Source organism: Athene noctua, chromosome Z, assembly GCF_965140245.1.
Source record: "Athene noctua chromosome Z, bAthNoc1.hap1.1, whole genome shotgun sequence".
Taxonomy (NCBI): domain Eukaryota; kingdom Metazoa; phylum Chordata; class Aves; order Strigiformes; family Strigidae; genus Athene; species Athene noctua.
Window position 1 is genome coordinate 47,015,597 of NC_134077.1, and position 22,657 is coordinate 47,038,253.

Genomic DNA, 22,657 nt, shown 5'->3' on the forward strand with positions numbered 1-22,657 from the left:
CCCATCATCCGGGGATCTGCTTTAAAGAAATACTGGTATCTTGCTTGTTTGAAGGTCATTTTGACCTCCCTAGAAGACACTCTATACGAAAGCCAAATATGTGTGTTATCTGCCAGGAAACACATGGGCCAAAAAGAGTCAGTCCATAGCAGTATCTGACAGTTGAGAACACTCATCTGTCACCTGTATTTTCTAGCCCTTCACCTGACCATTCAAAACTTACAACTTCTGACAATTTGGAAGTGTGCACAAACTCTTTTACTCTTTTATTTCTGCTTCTTCATGTGGATATGTCTTTAGGCCACCATTCACTTTGGAACCCACACAGGCTGAAATCCTGGCTCAGGAAAGTCGGAAAGGCTGCTGGTCACAAGACCACCAGCATCTGCCCCAGATTCTGTCTGAAGGTTAAACATTTTGTGTGTGTGTTTATGTATGTGTGTATATGTATATATGTGTGTATATTTATACATGAATGAAAGATAAAACCAATTTTTTTCTTCTTCTCGATGAAAGAATCTGTAGCTTTGTCCTTGAGGAAAGCCACTGAAAAGCATAGTACCCAGTAAATTCCAGAGGATGATGCTTTCACACCATTTTAGACAATTAGATCAAAAAGAGGCTCTATCTTCCTTATGAAATGATTGTTGTAGTTTAACCTGGGGAAAGATGCTAGCTGAACAGATTTCTAGCATTAAGGATGATCTTAAGAGCCAAGGAAAAATCTTAATTGCCCAACATCTTACTAATGTGAACATAGGGGTTTTTTTTTCAAAGTTAGTTTCATTATTGCAAATACAAGTTTTTAAGTGAATGTCCTACTTTGTCCCTAGCTTTTGGCTAGTGATGAAGATACATTTGGGAGATCTGTCATACACAAATATCCTTCCTAAGGATCTCTGTGTCTACAGAACCAAAGCACTGAGTTTTTGGGCAAACGCTCCTCAATCCTGTCAGTTTTCAGACAGTAAATTCATGTCTCCACATGAGGGCACTGGATGTCAGGTGACTGCAGGGTCTAGCTCTGAGAGAGATAAATTACTTCCATTAACCAGCAGTAGGGAGATAAGCTATTTGCCATGTGACAAATAAATTCTAACCATGCTTTAAAAATCTGAGATCTGGTCAGTCATTAAACCGAACAGAAGAGATCAGTAATGCTAACGAATAAATACATTTAGTTTCTTTTAATGGTAGATGTGCAGGAACTTTTGCTTAAGGTTTCAAAAATTGTCTCTCACTGAAACTATTGCCCCTGAAATAATACCTTGAAGATAACTGCAGTATCTGTGCCCTGTCCTGTAGCTTGGAACGAGGGTCAACTACTTATAAAAGTACTCTTGCAGTTTGAGGAGGATGTAGTAAAGTCCTATTGAATGTTTCTCTTAATCTGTTTGGGAATACTCAGTATTGTGGTCAAGAGAGACATGAAAATACTGAAAGTATTTGGGCAGATAATTTTAATCCAGCTATGGAGGTATTATAAGTAAAATTGGCTTTTTAGTCAGTTTTGCTTCATAGCTAAACAAAACAGAAAACTCTCATTAAAAAATCAGAAGCATTATTCACCCAAGATGTTACAACTTCCCATCTGCAGGACATCTCCCAATCTTATCCTTCCTTCCATGAAGGAATCTTTTTCTGTAGGTGTTTCTTTAATTAAAACGTTCAACTCTTTTTCAAGGCCTCAGAAATGTTTTTGCTTCTTGTGTTCTTGGATTTTTTTTTAATTTTGGGAGGGATTTTTTAGCATGTCATTCCAAAGAAATCAAAACACACTGGATCAATACTGAAAGACAGGTATTTTTAGATTTAAAGAAATTAATTAAAACGAGCTGGTTTTAATAGTTCTCTGTATTTCAGATTTAACCAAATCCAAAGTACCATCTCATAGATCTTTAGGTAGTTTAAATGCATATAAAATCAGGAAAGCATAACTAATCTCCAGCTGAGAGAGGCTGGAGAAGCTTTCTTCCAGGCTTCTGTAGAAAATAATAGAAATAGTGCTTATGTGCTAGAAGGTCTCAAATAGAGTCTGTAGCAGATAAAATTCATGCCCATTACTTCCACTAGCTGTATTTATCAGTATCACTTCTCTCTTTTCTGACTCTGATTCCAAACTGCTATAACAATGTCAGCCTCACTATGTTGGCAGCTTCTCCTGTAAGTCAAATAATATGCAAAAATTTGCAAAACCCTTCTCTCTTAGACAACAGAGACTTTATTTTCTTAGATTTTGAACTAGAAGGGAAAAAAAATTATCAGATTTCAGTATTTTTAAGAAATAGAGGGAAAGGCAAGTCCCTTTAGGTTGTGGCTGTTTGCAAAGACGTTTAGATAGATAGTATGCATTTAGCTTACAGATAGCCCATTCATTTCACTTGACTAGATATATCTGGTAAGGTTATTCAGAGTTCAGTCATCAACCTAGGCTAATTATTTCTCTGTTAATCAAACAGTAAATGTCAGGTTTTTTTCTGTTCCTATTAACACCATGCCTATTCCTGCTCAGGAATGTACACTTCGATACAAATCTTCCACTTCCTTCAGTGTGGACTGGGACTCTTGGGAAACAACACAAAAACGAGCATTTCAGACGCTATCTGTGGCATTTACTCCCATCCTGTCACTGCCATGGAAATAAAAGTTATGGTTAACAAACAGTCATAATACAGTCATTGAACAAGAGGAAACACCTGGATCTAATCACAGCCTGCAAGGAAACACGCAGCTCTTGTACATTCCAGACAAAGGCTCAGAGGCTGCCTGATCCGAGTGGTTGTGAGGAAACCCCATTCCTAACACACCATCCTTGTGGAAAAATGCCAGTGATCACGTACTTGAGAATGGATGTCAGAATGGATCTCTCCAGAGAGAGTACCCATGCCCAATACACACAATCTAATTACATACCAAATTGCAGCTTTTTTTTTTAAAAAAAAACATTCATGTGTCCTTGGTGGCATGCAGAGGAGGGGAACTGCAGGGAGGATGGGAGTCACATCCCACCCCAGTGCATTTTTTCAAGTGTCAAAATTTTATGTCTTGAATAGGCATGAAAACAAAAGAGTCTGCAGTTCTCCACAGGGGGAAGTTTTGGGAGAAAAACACAAGTCACAGCAATCTTCCAAAATCAAAGTAAGCAAAATATAGGAAGACTGATGAATTTTGCTATAGATTTTCTGTTCTGACAGAATTTTGTGACATGAGTCAAGTGATTCACTTTACTGCTGGTTAAGTATCTATATTAACAAACCTGTATATGACCCGTCATGCACAGTTTCAGACCAGAAACAATTTTAGAAATAAGTCATCCTACTCCCTTTTGGATATTTCTTCACAGTTTGTCATTAGAAATTGAGTGTCATGGGTTCATAGAAGTACTGGTAAGAAACACTAAATAAGGAAATAGTAGTATTCCAATACTTTGAAATAAGGAAATGTTGAGGAAATAGTTTTAACAGAATTTTAAACATAAAGGAACCAATATGCAAGCCCAAAATATCTATGGCTTTTTCACATTGCAGAATTTTTGATCTTTCATTTATTGATAACAATAATGAGTATAAAATCAGAATGCTCTAAACTGCATCTCATCTTAAATTTTATGTTAGCTTACTTTTAACATATTAAGATTACAACAACCTGAGTTTCAACCAATTTTATATGTAAAACTGGATAAATTGGACTAATTTATTAAGCAGAGGCACCTAGAATAGACCGAGGATGGCTCTCTCCTAGTGCTAAAGTTCTGCTTATATTTCTATATTAAATTATAACCATGTTTTCCTCCAGTCATCTTGTGTTCTTCCAGAGCTACACGGGCTTTCCGAGAAAGTAGCAAATCATGAAAAATCAGTGTAGCAACTGACAAGACTTATTGCACAGCATTTTCTTGTTGCTTGTTTAACATTTTGTTAAGTGCTCTAAGTTATTATCTGGAGTACTTGTACTCATCCTGTGATGAGATACATACTTCCAGGTCTTTCCTTTCACATGGTAGTCAACTCTCAGCTTAAAACATTTTTTTTTTTTTATTTGTCCCTGTGTGTATAACAGAGGTCTATATTCTAAAATTGAATCCCATATATTCTAAAATTGAATCCCATTTCAGTTACTTGTGTCCTCAAGTTTTCTCACTTCTTAATGGCATCTTGTTCTCTCTTCACAAATATCTTTGTGATCTGCCTCTCCTGTTAGTTTTATTTTATAAGTGTATTTTGGATTTTTGTGTCCTTACTGTCCCTCATATACAGAGTGGAGAAGAAATGCTACGAGGACTTGCATGCTCAGTTATAGGGCTAATATCCAATTTTATTCTTCATCGGAAGTTATGCCAGCAAAAGGCCATTGTGTTTATACTTGCCTTTGGTAAGGGCATAAGCTGAAAACAGGAAATAACTTTAGATTGTTTCTTAGTTCTTCTAGATCTATCAGCTTAGTTTAAGTGACTTAAGGACTCAGGTAGAGTCCATCCATTGAGAAGATAAAGCTTGTCACAAAGCATCTCTTAAGGATCCAAACATAGAGCAACCTATTGACTTTTGTTCTGTTATGCTACTTTTGTTGTTTTCCCCCAAGGAGAGAATGATTTCTCTTGGAGATAACCTGAATCTCTCTTCTTTGTCCATCCTCCACAACACATGCATGACACATTCTTCACTAGCACCAGGGCTTTAACCACGTCATTTGTCAGAAGGCCATTCTGTGTTGCAGTCTCTTTAGAGCTTTTGCCTGCCCATTTCCTCTTTTCTTGAGCCCTAATATGTTTTGTCAAAATTTGCTTCCTTTCTTTTTTCCTTTGATGCACAGTTTTTCTGTCAGTGGCTGCTTAGGGAAGCAGCAAAGTCTTGTGGCTTTTATTTTATTTTATTTTTTTTAAATTGGTTGGAAACAGAAGTGCTGAGGTACTAACAGGCTGACTCCTGGTCTTATCTCTGCTATCAGAGTGGTTCCAAAGAATGGTTATCAATATGGTGATAGGCGCTTTATATATATATATATGTTTCCCTGCTTTGCTCGTTCTTTTATTTTACTTTGACTTTGTGATTGGTTTTCTTTTGAAAGATCTGTTTATTGATGTATACTGAATCAGCAGTTGCCTGCAGATGAGAGGATGCCTGTGTAGTTAAGTTTTGTCATTTTCTCCATCACATATTCAAGCCCATAACTAGTTTAGTATTGTCATCAGTTACACTTGTGGTCACACTTGAGCCTGTGAGTTTCAATCTGCTTGTATGGAAAAGCAATTTTATCAGGTACTTGCTTAAGGTTGACATATATCCTGCAGATTCTGCATCCAGTTAACCTCTTTGTCTTGTGCTGCCTTAGCACTCCTTATTGGGTTTTTTTTTGTCCCTAACTCCTAAGAAACTGTCATTTTCTTTAAAGAAGTACTCTTCTGGAAATACATTTTCAAAATCATACTGAATGAGTTCAAAAGTTATTTTATTTTATATTGTTACTTTTGGTCATAAGGACACTGGGAAAACAGATAACCTATCCACAGATGTCCAGTGGATATCTTTGCAGAAAAAAATAGCCTTTTTCACCAGAGCATTACAACTGCACCTTAAAGACAGTTAGTCACAGATTCAGTGATTCATCATAAGTAATACACAGGTCTTGTTTAAACATCTCTGTGAAGACTGCATGTGTTCTGTAGAGGACTTCTAATGTGGAGTCCAAAGCACTTCTAAACTTACACCTGAAGAAGCGGTGTGAGACAGTGTTAGAATACAGTGTCTGTGAATCTTGGTGGTTAAGGACAGCAATGACAGTGATTTATGATACTGCTCTTCTGAAAACCAACTGAGTCCCAGGACTGCCTTATTAGATTAAGGTGCAAAGAGACACTCCCAAAATAAGGTCATGTGGTTTCCGTTTGCATGAGTTAGAACACCACTTGAGAGCCTTCAGCTACTCAAAAACTCGCTTGCTTTCCTGCTGAGACAGTGCTGCCAAGTCCAGCAATTTAATTATGGCTATTTGATGTTTTACTTAAGCCCAGTTCCTACTGACAATGTGACCATATGAGAAATTCAGCTTCCACTTATAGAAAAATGAAGATTCTAGACATCAAAATGCAGAAATTGGCAGGCAAGCAGGACCCAAATGCACACAAATGGCTCACAAAATGAAGAAGGAGGAGAAGAAGCATTCTTTCTTGAACGTTAAACATCTGCCAGAATAATTTTGGTGTAATTGGTTTTGCCTTAGGAAAATCTCATGTTGAACTGAAATAATGGGACTGAAAAGACATCAGTTTCAAGTTTTGTTTGTAATTACAGGAATAGGCTGTAAATGGGACAATGAGATTTTCGTCCCCATTTTCATGTTTTAAAGAAGACATCATTTTGGTAGTTTTAGTGAAAAAAATTAAAAGCTTTTTTGAGAATCTTCAGAGAAATGCATTTCCCTAGAAAATGCAGTTTCTGCAGGATCAAAATTATCTGCAGGAAACCAAATTCTGAAATAAAAGTAATTTCGGAGACATTTGATTTACTTTATTACACAATTTTGGAGTTTCTCATTATAAATATATGTCAAAATAAAGTCTTCTTTGCTTCTTACTGAGGAGACTTTCTCTCTGTAACATTTTGCTAAGATCATGTGCAGAAAAATGAAATAGTTTGAGTCTACCAAGAAACCTGCACAGCAGGTTTTTCTGAACTGGAACTGAAAAACAATCAAAGAGATTGTAATAATATGCCCTCTCAATTGTGATAAAGAATTGGGTGAAACTTAAAGATATTAAATTTAAGGCAAAGAGAAAATAATTATGTGGGCACTTAGAATTCACTGAGATGAAAGACATTTAGACAAGCAAAGTGGCAGGATAAACAAGAGATAGATGATTTTGCAGCTGTTTCTAATACCTAGTTATTGCTGTCGTGGTAAGTCAAGGTTGTATTTCATGGTGTAAGGGCACTGCCTTGCTAAAAAGCAGAAAGTCTTAGTTCAGGTAAAGATCTACAGTGCAGTATCTGTACTAGCTCCCTGAGAAAGCTCAGGTACCGCTGCAAGTGAACTGCAGTGTCTGCTGTGAAGGTCCTCTCATCGCCTCGCAGACATTGAGTGCAGCACAGATGAGCAAATGATGGACTGATTGCTTTACAGGATAGCTGTTCTCTGTTAAACTAGAGTAACTAGAAGGAAATTACTCAAGTGCAGATATTTTGCACAGATTCTCTGCTAGAGGTATAGATTAAGAGGATGCTAAGGTGTCTCTGTTGACTAGAAGTAGATGCAATTGTGAGTGGTAGAATCCTGCAGAGGATGACAGCTTCAGACTTCCGAGATGGCAGAAGACACGGGATAGCAGGGTGAGACAGGAAGGTCTATGCTTGCAGATTTTCAGAAGGTCTGGGCATAGGGAGAAAATGGAAAGCAAGATTAATACGTTTGTTGTTTTGAATGAGTAATTGCAAAACCCTTGGAGGGATGATTGCAGAACATGTAGACTGCTCAGAGGAGGGGAGAAGCGCTGCTTCTTAATGTGCTATGAGTCTAGGAGAAGAAGCTATGATATGTGACCAGGCACAGCTAAGTTATGACTTGTTCTTGCTTACTCCTTCAAAAAGAAGTATTTAAAATAATTTCTCTTAGTAGAAAAAAGACTAAATTAGCCAAACAAGCTGGCTGACTAGCATTAACAGCAATATTGGCTTCTGAGAGATTCATGCTATTAGCTATGCAGCCCAATGAACATTTTGTTTTAAATCAAAAACAGAAGTCTCTGAAGTCACGTGAGGATTTTGCCCAATATCTCATTTTGTCTTGCTGTTTGCTGGCGACAAAGGAGTGAATTATAGTTAGTGAATCAACATTAACTTTTTTCATCCCCATTGGACGTTCCACCAAACCAGAGCAAAGTTACCTCAATAGGCAGCATGAGAGGAATACTGTCATACCATTGCAGAGCCTGAGAGACAGAAGCTTGCAGTCTCCAGTTCCGTTAGGACAGCTCATAAGCTTCACAACCATTTTGATTCTATTCTATATCTTAGTTTTAAATGCAATTCATGTTAAATGTGGTTTTACCATCTGGAAAACCTTAAGGGCTACAAAGGTCTAATGTCATCAGAAAGCTTTATTGATAACTGCTTGTGTTTATGAAGGCTATGCCCATGAAGGCAATGAAACACCCTTTTGGTGGCATTTTCAGTGCTCATTGCTGCAGGCTGCAGTTAGAATTTGTGCCAGTACCTTTCCTGTGCCTGCCTTTAGTGAGATTGCAGGCTGCCTTTTATGAGGCTATATGCCTTTTAAAGGTCAAGATGTCGGACAAAATACTATATCATGCAGTGGTTGAGTTTAATCAGAACAATTTAAGAGTATCGAAAAGTTTTTTAAAATATTGTGGACATTCTTGCAGCTTTATGATGTGCAATGATATTTCCCAGAACAAGGCCTGTTGTCCCTGTCTTTTTTTCTTTTGTTTTTGATCTTTTACTTATCAGACATATCAAATGAATCATAGAATTACAGAATAGCCCAGATTGGAAGGGACCTGGAAAGCTCATCTGGTCCAATCTTTTGTGGGAAAGGGAGCATTGATGAGATAATCCAGCACCCTGTCCATTCACATCTTGAAAATCTCCAGTGATGAGAACTCCACCATGTCCCTGGGGAGGTTGTTCCAGTGATTGATTATTCTCACTGCAAAAAAAAAAAAAAATTCTTATTTCAAGATTTCTTGTTAAAGTAATTTAAGAAGGATAGAGAACATGAGGAAGACCTTTGGATATTCATTTTATTTTCTGTTTAAATGGATAAAGTAACCTTCTAGGTCATTAGATTATCATATTAAATTTAAAAGCACCACAATCCCATTTTGCACCCTGCAAATGTGTGATAGCCACTTCTCAAAACTGGCAGTGGAGTTTTCCCCTCAGTTTTGTACTTGTGAGCTTAGAGTGAAAATATCAGAAAAATGGAACCTCTAGGAAAAGGTGAACTTCCATCTTCTTATTCTCCTGCATGATAGCAGATCCACAGACAGCTCCACCAGGACCAGGGCACTTCACAGCTGGCCATGTGACTGCTGGTGCTGAAAGGTCTTGTACAAATACTGTAGAGATGTGTGGGTATGGAAGGCTGGAAGTCTTGCAGTTTGCCATAATAATTCTGCTCCTTTACCAGAAATGTCTTCAGTTCATGGCATGATTACATCTGGAATGCCTTAATATATTTATATTTGTGTTTGCATGTATGCATACATCCTGTTAGCTGGCATTTTCTTGTGTCCTCTTCCCCAGTATTTTGACAGACAGAAGACTGCTGTCCCTTACTTTAAGTCATTAGACTCCTCTCTTGCTCTCATTGCACTTAACTGAAACCATGTTTTTGTAATCAACTGTCTTTCAAATTTCCCTCTTCAGCTTTCCTTCTTACAGCTTCTCCCTATCTCCTCCTACAGCTTCTCCCTATCTCCTCCTGTAGCTGCTCTCCACCTCGCTCCACGCGTACAGCCTAACTGCGAACTGCTGAAATCACCCTGGTCCATCTCTAACCAGCTCCCCTGACGTATTACCGTCCTACTGCATATCTGCTCCTCAAGGTAACCACAGCTGTGGCATACCCATGGATCCTCCCATCTGTTTTAATCTCTTTCTTCATCCATCTCTAAGGAGAGGTGACTGCATAGTCATTTTTCTCCACAGCTTTGCAGGAAGGCTTAGGATGCCGTTTCAAGATACGACTATGCTCATCTAATAATAAACTGCTGCTGAAAATGTCAGTCCTGCTCCTCTGTCTTCAGGTTCCCCCCTCTGTTCCCATCTTTCTTGAGATGCTAAATGGTCTGATGAGAACTTTTTTTTGTTTTGTTTCATTTTTATTCCCCGGGGTGGATTTTCCATACTTGATGTATGCTGTAGTTGAACAACAGCTGTGTCTGATGCAAAGGAAGTGGTGGCAACCTTTGGGGCTTAAGGGTGGGGTGGGAACAAGTTTGCCCCTGTTTTGGCAGAAGCTAACACGCTGACTTTGCTGCAGTGTGAAACGTCCATCTGGAAGAAAGAAGCAGGGAGATAAATAGCTGGCAACAGATATGCCTAGGAGATCATCAGTTTCTTGTGCCTGGTGGCTTCAGTGGAAGAAAGTACCAAATGATATGGGCAACCTGGACGAGATTATAGGAGGAAGTGGAAAGGAGCCTCCTTCTTTCACTGCTGCCTGTCCAAAAGCAGTCTACAGTAATTTAGATTCTGTTTGTGATTTTGGTAATTTTTCATTACTCCTTCAAAACAAAGGAAAAAGGCTGAAAAAAGTGTCATCTGAGTTCATCACTGATTTTTGAAATATCAGCCTAAACAAAGCGAAGGCTATATAACAACTGCTTTTCAAAATAGGAATGTAGATGGGGTTTATTGATGTACTAGGAGTTATAATATGATTCAAGTTAAAGGTTATAAATATTTAGGTGTATTTCTATTAGTAAATGACAAATTTGTTGTAATTAAATAAATGTAGTAGTACATAGGGAAGCTTTCATGCTTCTGAAATATCTTTTCCAATGTACATTTGAGGACCTGGTATATTTTTCCCTTTTTGTCACAGTTCAAGAGCATGCAGAATCCTTCAGAATAATTTTAATTAATGTGTTAAGGGCCTTTCAAAGGAAGCCCATTCATTACATTTGTTACCACCTTTTAAAATAGAATTAAATCAGTTTCCCCAGTCATGAAAAATGTGAACATATCTTGAATGTAAATTAACTACAGTGTTAAATACCTCTATTGACTGTCTGTGTGTCTCTTTATGTGGGCTCACATACTTTTAGCTTTAATTAAGGAGACTAATTTTATTTTTGAAGAATTAATAATAATAAATTCCATGAGACAGGACAGAAAGAGGCAACGTTATGATATGCTAGTTATTATGCTATTTGAAAAAGATAATTGCATACCTCGTCTTTTGTTGCCTGAAGTCATTATGTTCACATTTGAAATGCATTTTGCAGCCTTTGTGAAAGTACTATTTTCTTACATTAAATAACTCCTTTTATGAACATTTACTTATATTACCTAATAATATATCATTGTTTTCTGATGCAAATACATAGCATTTGTGTATAATTCTAGATCAATTACAGCTTTTAGCTGTGGGGAAAAAAGTCCCATTTTGACCGTGTTAGTGTGACCTGTTACACTGCTGGGTGTGTAAAACATTCATTATGGAACTTCTGTAGTTTTGCTGAAAAAAGCACTGTCACCTTTGGCATTTCTGAGTTAGCCAGCAAGATGACTTTCATTCCTTTAAGGCCCTAATTTAACCAAAACAGGGGATAAGAATCACTTGGGCGTTACCAGCTTCCTTGGCTGGAAATCTGTAGCACATTGTATAGAAATTTTAACTGTATGGGTTTATTTAAGGGATCTACCCCTTCCTTTCATGACACACGCTCAGAGGATGACATCAATGTGAAAAGGGCCAGCTTTTGTAAAGGAAGCAGGATTCTTGAAAGGGAAAAACATACTCATCATCCCAAATTGCTCTAAAGGTCAGCAGTTACATTGCTGGTACACTCAACCTCTCTGCTGAGACAATCTTGTCTCACTTCTCAGCAGTAGCTGTCAGTTATGCAAAATTATTGAAAATCAGGACAAAATCAAACAGTGAAAAAGCCAGCATCCTGCTTATTAAGCTCTCACACATCTCTTCATACTCATTATTCCAAAGGTCTTTATGTTATTCTGAGATGACTTTTAAGGCAAGCTAGCTAAATGTGGGAATGGAAATGTTATGCTTATAATATCTTAAACAATAAAATCCATTCAGTGATATCACTCTCATTTTGTTTTGTTTTGTTTTGTTTTGTTTTAAATGAGACTTAGGCATAAAATGTACCTTGACTGACATTACTGAACTGCATCACACCAAATCACAATTCTATACAATACAGTGATGTCTTTTGGAAGGCATCCTAATTCAGTCTCTTAATCTTCAGCATTATAGTAGTAAAATTGTATATTGTTATTTAATCACTGATAAACCTATGAATTAAAGATAGAACTGTACACTTTTATAATGCTATGTCCATGCCAGGTATAAGTTTAAATCAGTATTTATGGAGCTGCCAGTCACAAGACACCTACTTTCTCACATGCAGACACCATCTGAGTTTTACACAGCTGCCTGCATAAATCAGCTATAAGAAGAGAAGCAGAAATTTTTACAAACATTTATGTTTTTGCAGCAGCAGTGTTGTCATGTTATGTTAGGTGTCACATCTAGGCTGCATTAAGACAAAATTGGGAAGTAGAGAAAAATGCAAAGAAAGTAAATTAACTTTGAAATCTTGGCTCCTATGATGACTTATGTAAATGATGTTAAGGATTTTGCTTTTTTGGTGTTGCTACAATGCACGCTAAAGAATACAAATGAAGAAAAATAAACCTATATTAATGTGATTAGTTGCAAACACAGCTTCTGAGGTACTAGGAGACAATGAGTTTTGCACTGAATGCCACCTCTGGTTTAAGATGATGGTGTGTGGCACTTTACAGGTATCACACTGCACTCTGTGGTGGCTGATACCCATTTCTGCCAGCCTTCAATGTCAGTCAGAGGTAAGTGACTCAATTTGCACTTCCAAGTAGTTTGAACCAGGATGGAGTTTGTCAGCTGTTGTGATAAAGCCATAATGGAGATGCTTAGGAGGAGTTTGAAATGTGACTAGTTGCATAAATGTAAACCACACAAATAGGAATGTGAGAGCTTGATTTAAAGCTATCTATTTCACGCTGGTGCTTTTGATACCTCCAGAGAAGCTTCTGTGAGCCCCAAACTTATTTTTGTTCCCTTTTCCCTCTCCCTTCTCCACATACAACAGCCCTCCCTGCCCCAACATTTGCTGTTAGCCAGGTCTTAGAAGTCTCCGTAGATTAGGATCATATAAACATATGTCAACATTGACCATCAGATGATAGGTATACTGAATGCAAAATAAAATTTCTCATGGCTTTCCAATGGGTTTCCAGGCTCACTGGTTTGTGCACCAGTTGGTGCTAAAGATTACAGCAGTCGATGGAAATGTGAGATAACCACTTATGTTAGTACAGCAGAGCAGGGAAGCTACAGTCTCCAAAGCAAATCTCAGTTATGACTTTTCCTTCAGATATCTGAATATTTTACCCTCTGCAACATTTTATCCTTCCTGCTTTGCCCTGGCAATGGTAGATACTTGCTGTCCAGGCTGAGGCACCCTTTAGAAATGCTCCAGGTTTTTATTGTTTTCAGTTTTATTTGGTCACACAAAAACAGTTTTAATGTGCCAAACTGAACATATATGGGAGAGCTCAAGCAATTGTCATGGAAAACGCTGGCTAATATTTGGATCACAGAAATGAAATTCCAGTGTAGAAGTGCGCTGGATAGGCAAGGCAGGGAACAGGTCGTGCTATGTCAAAATTTTCTTCTGAGATTACCATAGGGGAGGCACATGTGCTCCAGATAGTTTTACTAATATTGTTGGGAATCACATTTTTTGCCTACTACCCTCAGAAAATGTCTAAACTACATTGTTATTCTGAGTGATGTACAGTAAGGAGGATATTCATGCACCTTTACAAGCCTACCAAAGAAAACTTCCCCACGCATGCACAAGACTCAAAACGCAATGGAGTTGCCCAGAAAAGACAGTGCATTTGACTCAGAGGGGGCATGAATATAGCAATCAGGTTCATTCTGCAAAATGTCTTGTGGTGGAGGTGAGGAGGTGCCAGTGGTAGCACTGCAGGGCCTGGAGGGGAGAGTAGGGGTGGGAACCTCCATGTTCTCCAAGGGATTCCTGATCTCACTCTGTGCCTGCAGCCAGGTTGTTCACAGCACCTGCCAGAACTGGCTCATGCTTCCAGGCAAATGCACGTCACAGGGAGGGATGCCTCCAGATGTTAGCGGCAACTGAAGCCATCTACAAGGGAAAAAAAGATTCAGTGTGTTAAGCAACTGGTCACCCATGGGCCAAGCACACCTGGCCTACCCTGCTTTCCCAGGGGAGAAGGAGGCGGCTGTGCTGTGCTGCAAGAGCTGCTGAATCAGCCGAAATCTTTCTCCCTTGCTTTATCTCCACCAGCCTGACACAGAAAGATAGGTCTTGGCATTGGCTATGAGCGTTAAGGGAGCCCAGTAAAAACATCTGGGAGAGGTACCTCTGTAGGAAAAGGAAAGTTTGCACAGTCCTTTTCCCCCTGCAGACATAGTGGCAGAGGACCTGCCAGTGGGTCGTCAGGTACTGTTTATGTGGCATGCCACTGCTTGTACAGTGGGTGGGAAGCAGCACTTCAGGGCTCTCACCTCCACCTTCCAAAAGTAAGTAACAGATCTGTGAGCAGACAAAAATAGAAGCACACTAAAAAGTTGGCAGGAGGGTCTTAAGTTGCAGTGAATGTCTCAGGATTGCATTTATGGCTTTTAATCAGAATTTGGTTGTTTACTGAAAGGCTGTCTTTATTTACACTTTTTGAAATAGGTATAGATTTTGGAACTGAAGCCCATCTAAACATTAAATGTAATTATCTTAAAGCTTCCTTTTCCAAAATGTTTTTAAAAGTAAAACACAACTTTATAGCAAAGCAAGTCAAGGCTCTGGAAAATATTTTAATTATATTGGCTGATAAAAACTTTCCTTGAGGAGCACTAAAGGAACTTTCCTATTAAATAGCTGTAGATACAGATTCATCCCATTACTAGCACTGTAGGAAATTACCAGAAATACCGATATATTTCTGATATTTATTTCAGAATTTTACATTATTTTCATTCAAAGGCATATGTGAAGCACACTCTTTTCAAATCAAATAAGAACCTAGGAGTCTGCAGTCTGTGGTATTGGATGCACTCACTGCAAGCCCTACAAGAGCTGACCCTACAGCGTCTGTTAAACCTGAAAGTCACAAGCAAAAAATTTAGCTGCCTAAAGCAGCATTAATTGGACTATAGGAACCTAACTCTGAAACTGAGATCCAAAACACTCCCTGGCTAATAACTGCTTGAACTCTTTAGGCTGTTGTCCTGTTTTCCCTCTCTGACTAGCTGGCTAGGTCAGAGACACTCCAGGGATTTTCCACTTAATTCCTGTCACCTGCTTTAACCTTACTGGGAGCAGATCCTAGCAAAACCACTGCAGACACCTCCTCTGGCGTCCAGCCTACACAGTGTAGCAGCAGTGTCCAGCTCTTATACGTTAACCAGATGGCTCCCAGGATTATTCTGGAGTTTGGTGTTTTGTTTCGTTTTATGTTTTTCGTTTTCAATCCAATGGCTACTTAATATAAAAAGCATACAGAGTGATAGGATCAAACCTCCCCTTCTGTGGGAGTTCCCTCGTTGCTGGATTATAGATTTACACGCTTATTGATCTGTCTTCCTGTAAAAAATCATTCCTCCTTTTCGTGCAGATTTGCTCAGTTTCTTGGAGCTGAGTGGATGACAACTTGTATCACAATGAGAATTGTTTAAAGGGAAGTATGTGATGAAGAGTTTCTTCATGACAAAAAGGTACACTCCAGAAGGCACAGCAGCTTCCCTGGATCACAGAGCAGTGGTGCTGCAGTAATGTGCTACTGCGTCTGTAAGACTGTATGATTTCAGAATACTTAAATGCAAAATATAAAGCTTCTGTCTAATGTTACGTAATCGCTATGATAGAAATGTTCTGGGAATGTAATCCAGCCTCTTTTGTCAAGTCTTGTCATGAATTTTCCAGACAAGGAGACCTTGACAGTTACCCTTCCAGAAGTTGCTTGCTATAGTAATGGAGTGGATCAAACCTAGCTGTGCAGAGTTCAGGTTCAGAAAGTGGAAAATCCCCCAAAGGAAAATTAGAAGTTAGCTCATTAAAGTCACAGAACGAGAGATGCTGATGGTGCTAAGGGAAAGGTAGGAAGGAGTCCTAGGACATCATTTCTGAAGCTCGTCAAGAGGAACAGATCATGAGGGATTCAGAGGGTGCAGAACAGTGTCAGAGTGACCTATGCCCATGTGTGACAAGGAGAACAAGCCACTGAAAAACCCTTCCTGAAATGTTTTCCTGAAGAGGCAGAAGAGCATAATGCATTTGTATGGCAGACTGCCTCATGGTTTATACTGAGCTGTATACTTCTGGAACTACTCTGCAAAGTAACGTGCTGACAATTGAAATAGTCACACTCGCATGGAACATTTGTGTGTGCTAAGCCTAGGTAAACTCTGGATAGCCCTTCTTACCTGCTTACCCTACAAAGGGGAAGATGCTGACGGAGCCCTTCATGAAAGTTTTTATGTGATGGCAAGAGCAGGTGCTTTCCTCTTTGTTTTTAGTTGTATAAAGCATGAAAAGTAGACTAAATGGCTTTAACCATACCCAGGGTGCATGGATGTCTCTGGTTGTCCGCATGGCTGTTCACAAAATGACCATCTCTGCATTGTGGTAATCTGGCTGGCAGCTTTGCATCATGTCTGCAAGCATATTTTTTTCCTATTACATGCACAAGACCTTGGTCCCACGCTCCACAACACTGACCCTGCCAACCACAATGCAGTTGTCAGGGTTAATGTTTTAAAATAAAGGATGCTTCCATGGGAAAATTCTCAAGAGGCAGAAAAAGGAATATAATTCTTGAGAGCTTCAATTGTATTGTCCATACCAGAAGCCTGAAGGAAATATGAGAGGAGAATAATATCCCATATTCTTTTTCTGGTCTAAGAAAATATGGGATATCTAAAGGCTGAAGCTTCCTGTAAGAGATCAAAACAAATGACTTTCTGTCACCCTAAAACGTTTTGGGATCTGTGTGCATGTGTATCTCCTTGCTTTTAAGCAGAAGCTCTCAGAAAACAAAAACAAAAACAAAAACCCAACCAAACAAACCAACAACAAAAAACCCAAACCTTACTTTTTTTAATCAGCCTATCTGAATTACATCTAAAACTGACTTATTTTCTCATGGCAAAGGAAAACAGGAACCTTCTCACTTTAGTTAGACATTTTCCCTCAAAATAAAATATCAGGGGCAGCTTTGTTGTACTTGTGGAAACAAGTACAAATCCCAGGGCAAAAATCCCTAGATATAAATTCAGAAGTTAAGCAGTAGTTTTTATTGACTATATTCTCTCCCCTTGCAAGGTCAGTTTATCTTCTAAAGTATGACACTGGCATTCAGATAATCCACTAAATTTTAAGAAGTGTAAGGGATTAAGGTGTTTGTCTAAGGAAAAATTGTAATCAATATTCAGATTGACTGATAAAAGGAATGTTAATTGGTGTTAAAAAGATACTGACAACAATCAATAAAGAAGAGAGAAGCACTAGCAGATTATGGGTCTAATTTTGCAAAGGTATGGGAATACCCTGTGGGTTTTTATGGTTGGATTTTTTTGGTACAACTTTCTAATGTTAATGTTCTGCTAAAGATGTTTTCAGACAGGTGACTGCTACACTCAGCCTAGCAGAACCCTTTGACGAGTTGTTAAGGTAGAACTGAAATTATAGCCTTACTTTAAAATATCGTCAGGTAATTACTTCTAACATACAAATAGAATTCTCATTGATGTTGTGGGGGTTTTTTGTGTAAAATTCTAAGCCTTCAAAAGGTATCTTTTGAACTTGGGTATTCATGGGTTCTTTGGCAGTCACTGATACAAGAAAGGTGCAGAAGAATGGAAAATAAAGATACTTGTAACTACCTGTAACTGCTGCAGTGGGAAATGGGTCAAGTTCCCTATTGACTAGATGAAGGTATTTTGTGGAAATTAATTGTCTAATTTTCTTCATTTATCTAATAAAGTTATGACATTTATATTGCAAATATCTGGCTAATATTGTCTGTTATGTCTGACGTTAGACTTAAAAGTAGAAATAATTAAATGAATGTATAGTGATTATATTGTTGTATATTCCCTGTTTATTTTCTGGGAAGTATTACAGTTTAACTTTTACTGATGCCAGAAATGGTAGTTTAAAATCCATTTATTGTAGTTTTGAGCTGCAAATATTTTTTTGGTAAGGATTTATGACTGTTAAGACAAAAAATCTTCAACTTGCTGATTCATGTAGGATCCAGCCTATAAGGATATTAACCATGTATTGCTATACTGATGCCTGTGTATCTATCTGTACACTCTCTTTTTAAAAGAAGAGTGTATACAGTTGGAAGGAAAATGGTCTGTTGGGTGCATTTTTCAAACCATTGCACAGATTCCTGGATGGTGTAAATATATTGATGTTTCACAGATTCATACCTTCAGATCTTCCCAAGTACTGTCTCATAAAGCTAGCAATTATTTCAGTAAAAGCAGTAATTCAAACTTTTAGAATAACTTTGACCTTTTTTTTGTGTATAAATCATTCTCACACCGGTTATATAGAGTAATTCAAAATATGTGTGCACATTAACATGCTAAGGATGAGCTTGTATTTTAAACATTCCATAGTGCATTAAGTAAAAGCGAGGTGCATGATATTGGAGAGGGTCTATAAAGAAAGAACAGATCCCTTCCTAGCATTGTTTTATTGCTAAAATTAACCCCATCAACTTCCTTTCACAATATCAACAGCTGCATGGTGCACCAAGGGTCTCTTTTTGCACACAAAGATCTGTCCTTAAAAGCCGTTGAGAGATGATGAGGCTATGTGCCTGCAGGGGAAAGGCAATGTCAACTTGATATCAAATTTGTGAGAAGAAAAGATGAAGTACAGGTGAAAAGGGCATTGTTAATATATCCATTTAGACTATGCAGCAAACAACAGTATAGGATACAGTATGAAGGAACGTAAGACACATTTGGGTACAAGCGAAGGGCATGTATTTTTGTTAGCCTGGTACTTTTTCTAATCAAGTTTTATTTATTTAAGATAGGTTTAAAATGTCAATCAATCACAGCAACTGAGCTGTGAGTGCATGGGAATATCTTTGATGAAATGGTTTGTGTAAAGATGTTTGAGCATGAAAAAACTTGCCATGTGTTTTTGTAGCTAAGGAAGTGAGTCATCAGTGAAACTGGTATGGGTGGTATAGGAAAATCATGCACATGGTCTTGGCACAGCTGTGTGCTTGTTACATTCCGTGAGATATTTCATAATGGAAAACCCATTGCTCCACTATAGCATACCTGCATATCAGGTATATGTTGTGAGGCACCCAGTGAAGTCACAGGATTAGGCTAGTAAATCATAAGTTAAAAAGAAGAGCAAAAGAAAGTCCCCAGTGTTGACTTAAAAGAGAGAGGAAAATTTCCTGTTTAATGTGTTTACATGTCTTGATGCTTAATGTCTTGATGTGTTTATTGCTTAACTGTAATTTTTATCAATCAAATTTTACAGGGCCAAAACTGTAAGTGGGCAAGATGGTAATTAAGTCAGCAGAACTGTACAGCTAGCTGCAGTAGCAGGAAATTTGGCCTTATGTCTAGTTAGCAAGGCTGCAAGCCCCTGTGACTCAAATGGTTTTCTGCTGGTCATATTCATCCTCTGAACTTGCTTGTTTTCTATTTGTTTTATGTGATTTACATGGAACATTGTTCAGTGAATTATCTGTCAAAAGCCAGCAATAAACAGATGTTGCCACTCTATAGTGTTTCATTGTTAATGTTTTAATGTTTTTAATTAAAATATTTGCTTTAAATGCATGCACACATAGATTGTGTATGTCACAGTTCAGTCTGGGTGTCTTCCACAGTTTCTTTGGCTACCAGTTCCTCACCATTTTGAAAAATACAGGGCCAGCACCCTGTGTGTACCTCCGACTGTATTGGAACAATTAAAGACTGAAAGGTCAGCTCCAGAGCTTCTGTGTCTCAGAGGATTTCTGCCATCTTGCAGCTACATGGATGGGATGATACGTAAGTTTACAAACAGGTAGGATACAGAAATTGGCAAAATGGGTAGAAGTAAGATTCTACTCAGCCAACTGAGTTGTGATTTCCTACAGTCTATTTGGCTACGACTACTCACCAACATACAAGTCTTTCACAGTAAGAACATATGGGTGTTGATACACAATGCAATTTATGTTGTACATGGTGATAAAGAGAGGGCAGTTTAAACAATGGAACAAAGCCAAATGTAATTGTAAATGTTGTTCCTAGAGGTGCAGATCTTAAAGCTGTTCTTTCCATTAGCCCTATTGCTCTCAAAGTAAGAAGCTTTAAACTGTTATCCTTAAGGAAACCATTTTAACATATGGCAATTTTCAGTTAAAGTGAACTTTGAAACAAATGAAATGCTGAAAGCACAGAAAGACCAATCAAAGGTGCTTCGTCAGAGTCCTGAGAATTTGTATCTTTCATACAAATGTGTAGATAGCTCTATCAACTAGTTAATCCAATGACATTTTAACTTCAAAAATCTTAGGGGCTTGACCTGAAAAGTTATCTTTTAGTGACATTTGACCAGACCCTGTGCTCATAGTTCAGCTATTGGTTTGTGGGTGGGCACCTGAAACTATATGAATACTATTACGGTTTAGGATGTGCCAAGGACTAACCTACCAATTTTATGCCACTAACAATACGCAAGTTTTACTCTGTTTCTTTATTTCTTTAAAAATGTAGCATCTTAGACCGTAAGCACCACCTCAGGGAGAGTTATAATTGAATGACCTAATGGATGTGTGCACACTGACATATCCATATCCTGATATAGATATAGTGATGTGCAACTGTGTCCTTATTAAAGGGTTAGACATATGTGCAAAGAACTCATTACAGAAAGAAATAGAAGTGGGCACCTCTACATAAAAAAAAAAAAAAATCAGGGCTAGTCATTTAAGTGAAGGATAATCTGTTTGTTCTATCAGTTATGATTTAATCTGAGATGTGAGGGGAAAAAAAAAAAAAAAAGAAAAAAGAAGCAGTTCTGCACCTAGAGGAATCTTGGTTACATCAACAAACTTTTAAACAATCTTGAGGCTTTTCCACACATTATATACCCTGGCTTAGAATTTAGTAATTGGAACAAGCTGAAAAGGAACACATTCAGGCTGTGTTGTTATTATTACTATTATCTGGTTTGTACCACTTCCCTTGTTACAATATGTATGTTTTATTTGTTTTGCCTGCATAGATACCTTTGTGCTGAAAAGGGGATACCAATAGTGTGCACCACACATGCTTTCATCTCTTGCCTCTTGAGATCTGCATTAGAGTTGGATCATTGAGCAGAAATCTCCCTCATACCCTGGGGAATGGCCTTTTTGCTCGCATTGCAGCTCCTCAGCACCCTCTTCCAGGCTCCTGTCCTCTCCATCAGGCTTTGATCAGTGCCACCGAGGTGGGATGGAGTTCAAGCACACTGGTGGAACTTTTGCAAGGAGTGTAGAGGTTCTCATGCAAGGAAATACAGTTTCAGGGTGTGTTGCCATGTACACTCTGTAGATTCTCCTAGATAGGGAATGTTTCCAGCTGAAAAGAGTCTCTGGTGCCCAATGACAGTAGAGCTCAGCTGACAACAGAAAGTGATGGGCAGGGAGGAAGATGTGGGGCTTGTGACTCCCTTACACCAGTTGCTCCAGGTGAATGACCAGAGACCGGGAGTGTGGAAGCTCACATTGCTGTGCCAAGGTGCTTCCAAGTCTAATGACTTGTGCATATCGATACACCCAATTAATATCTTTAGCTAATTAACTTCTCCTTTCAAGTACCCATGTGCTTGTATAAGTGGGGATAGTTAAACAGCATTTTGTCACAAAGGAAATGGTTAATAGTCTCATTTAAGTTTCAGCTTGCAAAAGAGGTGGTCTAAAGAGGGCAAAGGATGCCAGGTATTGTGCCTTTCTCTGAAGACAAATTGCCTGCCGCCAGAAGCTTGCAATTATTCAGTGTAGTGAGCACACCCAGAAGGCTGTCTGGAAGCCCAAGGCTCAGAAATACATTCCATTCAGTTTTGCAATCTAATCTTAGTGTTTTACTGCATATAATCAATAGAATAAAATCTCTTTTCCTGAGGACACTTTACAGGTGATTTCAGTGGTGCAGATGACCAGGCCTAAACTGTGGAATCTAGCAATGCTTCCCTCCCACTGAAGGTAAAGTCTTGTGTGCAGGTGAGGAGGAAGTAGTAGCAGGTAGACACACAGACAGTCAAGAGAGCAGATGTGCCAGGCAGGCAGTAGCACAGCATATGCTCTGCTGTCTAGAAACAGCCAGGTTCAGTCCTAAATCCTGGTGATGCTCTTGATGGGGCAGAGCTGGTGACATAAAAAACATTTTCTTGCTGACTGTGTTTGTAAACCTGATTCTGATTTTAAGTAAGAAGACAAAACATTTGACCTTGAGCTAAATTACTACTTGACTTCAGGCTGCCTTCCTAAATCTTCTCTTATTCAAATACAAATTATTTATGCCTCTTCTTCATGCAGTGTTACAGTCACTGAATGGCTTCTGCCATCCATCATGGGGGCATGTGCATTTTATTGGCCTGTAATGAATAGTGGTCCATCCCACCTCAAAATATTTTTGGTGTATAAAACCATAACTACATTTGGTTTTCAAAGCCCTCTCTGCTAACTTAGAGTAGCATCAACTGCAGCTCATCTGTCCTTCAACAAGGCATGCAATTTACCATTTCTGTGGGCTACCCACTGGAGCAGTGTGATTAAACCCCTCATTTTTCCCTTTGCAGGAAACAAATGTTCTACTCCAGTGCAAATGACATAGTAGGTAGGGAGAAGTTACT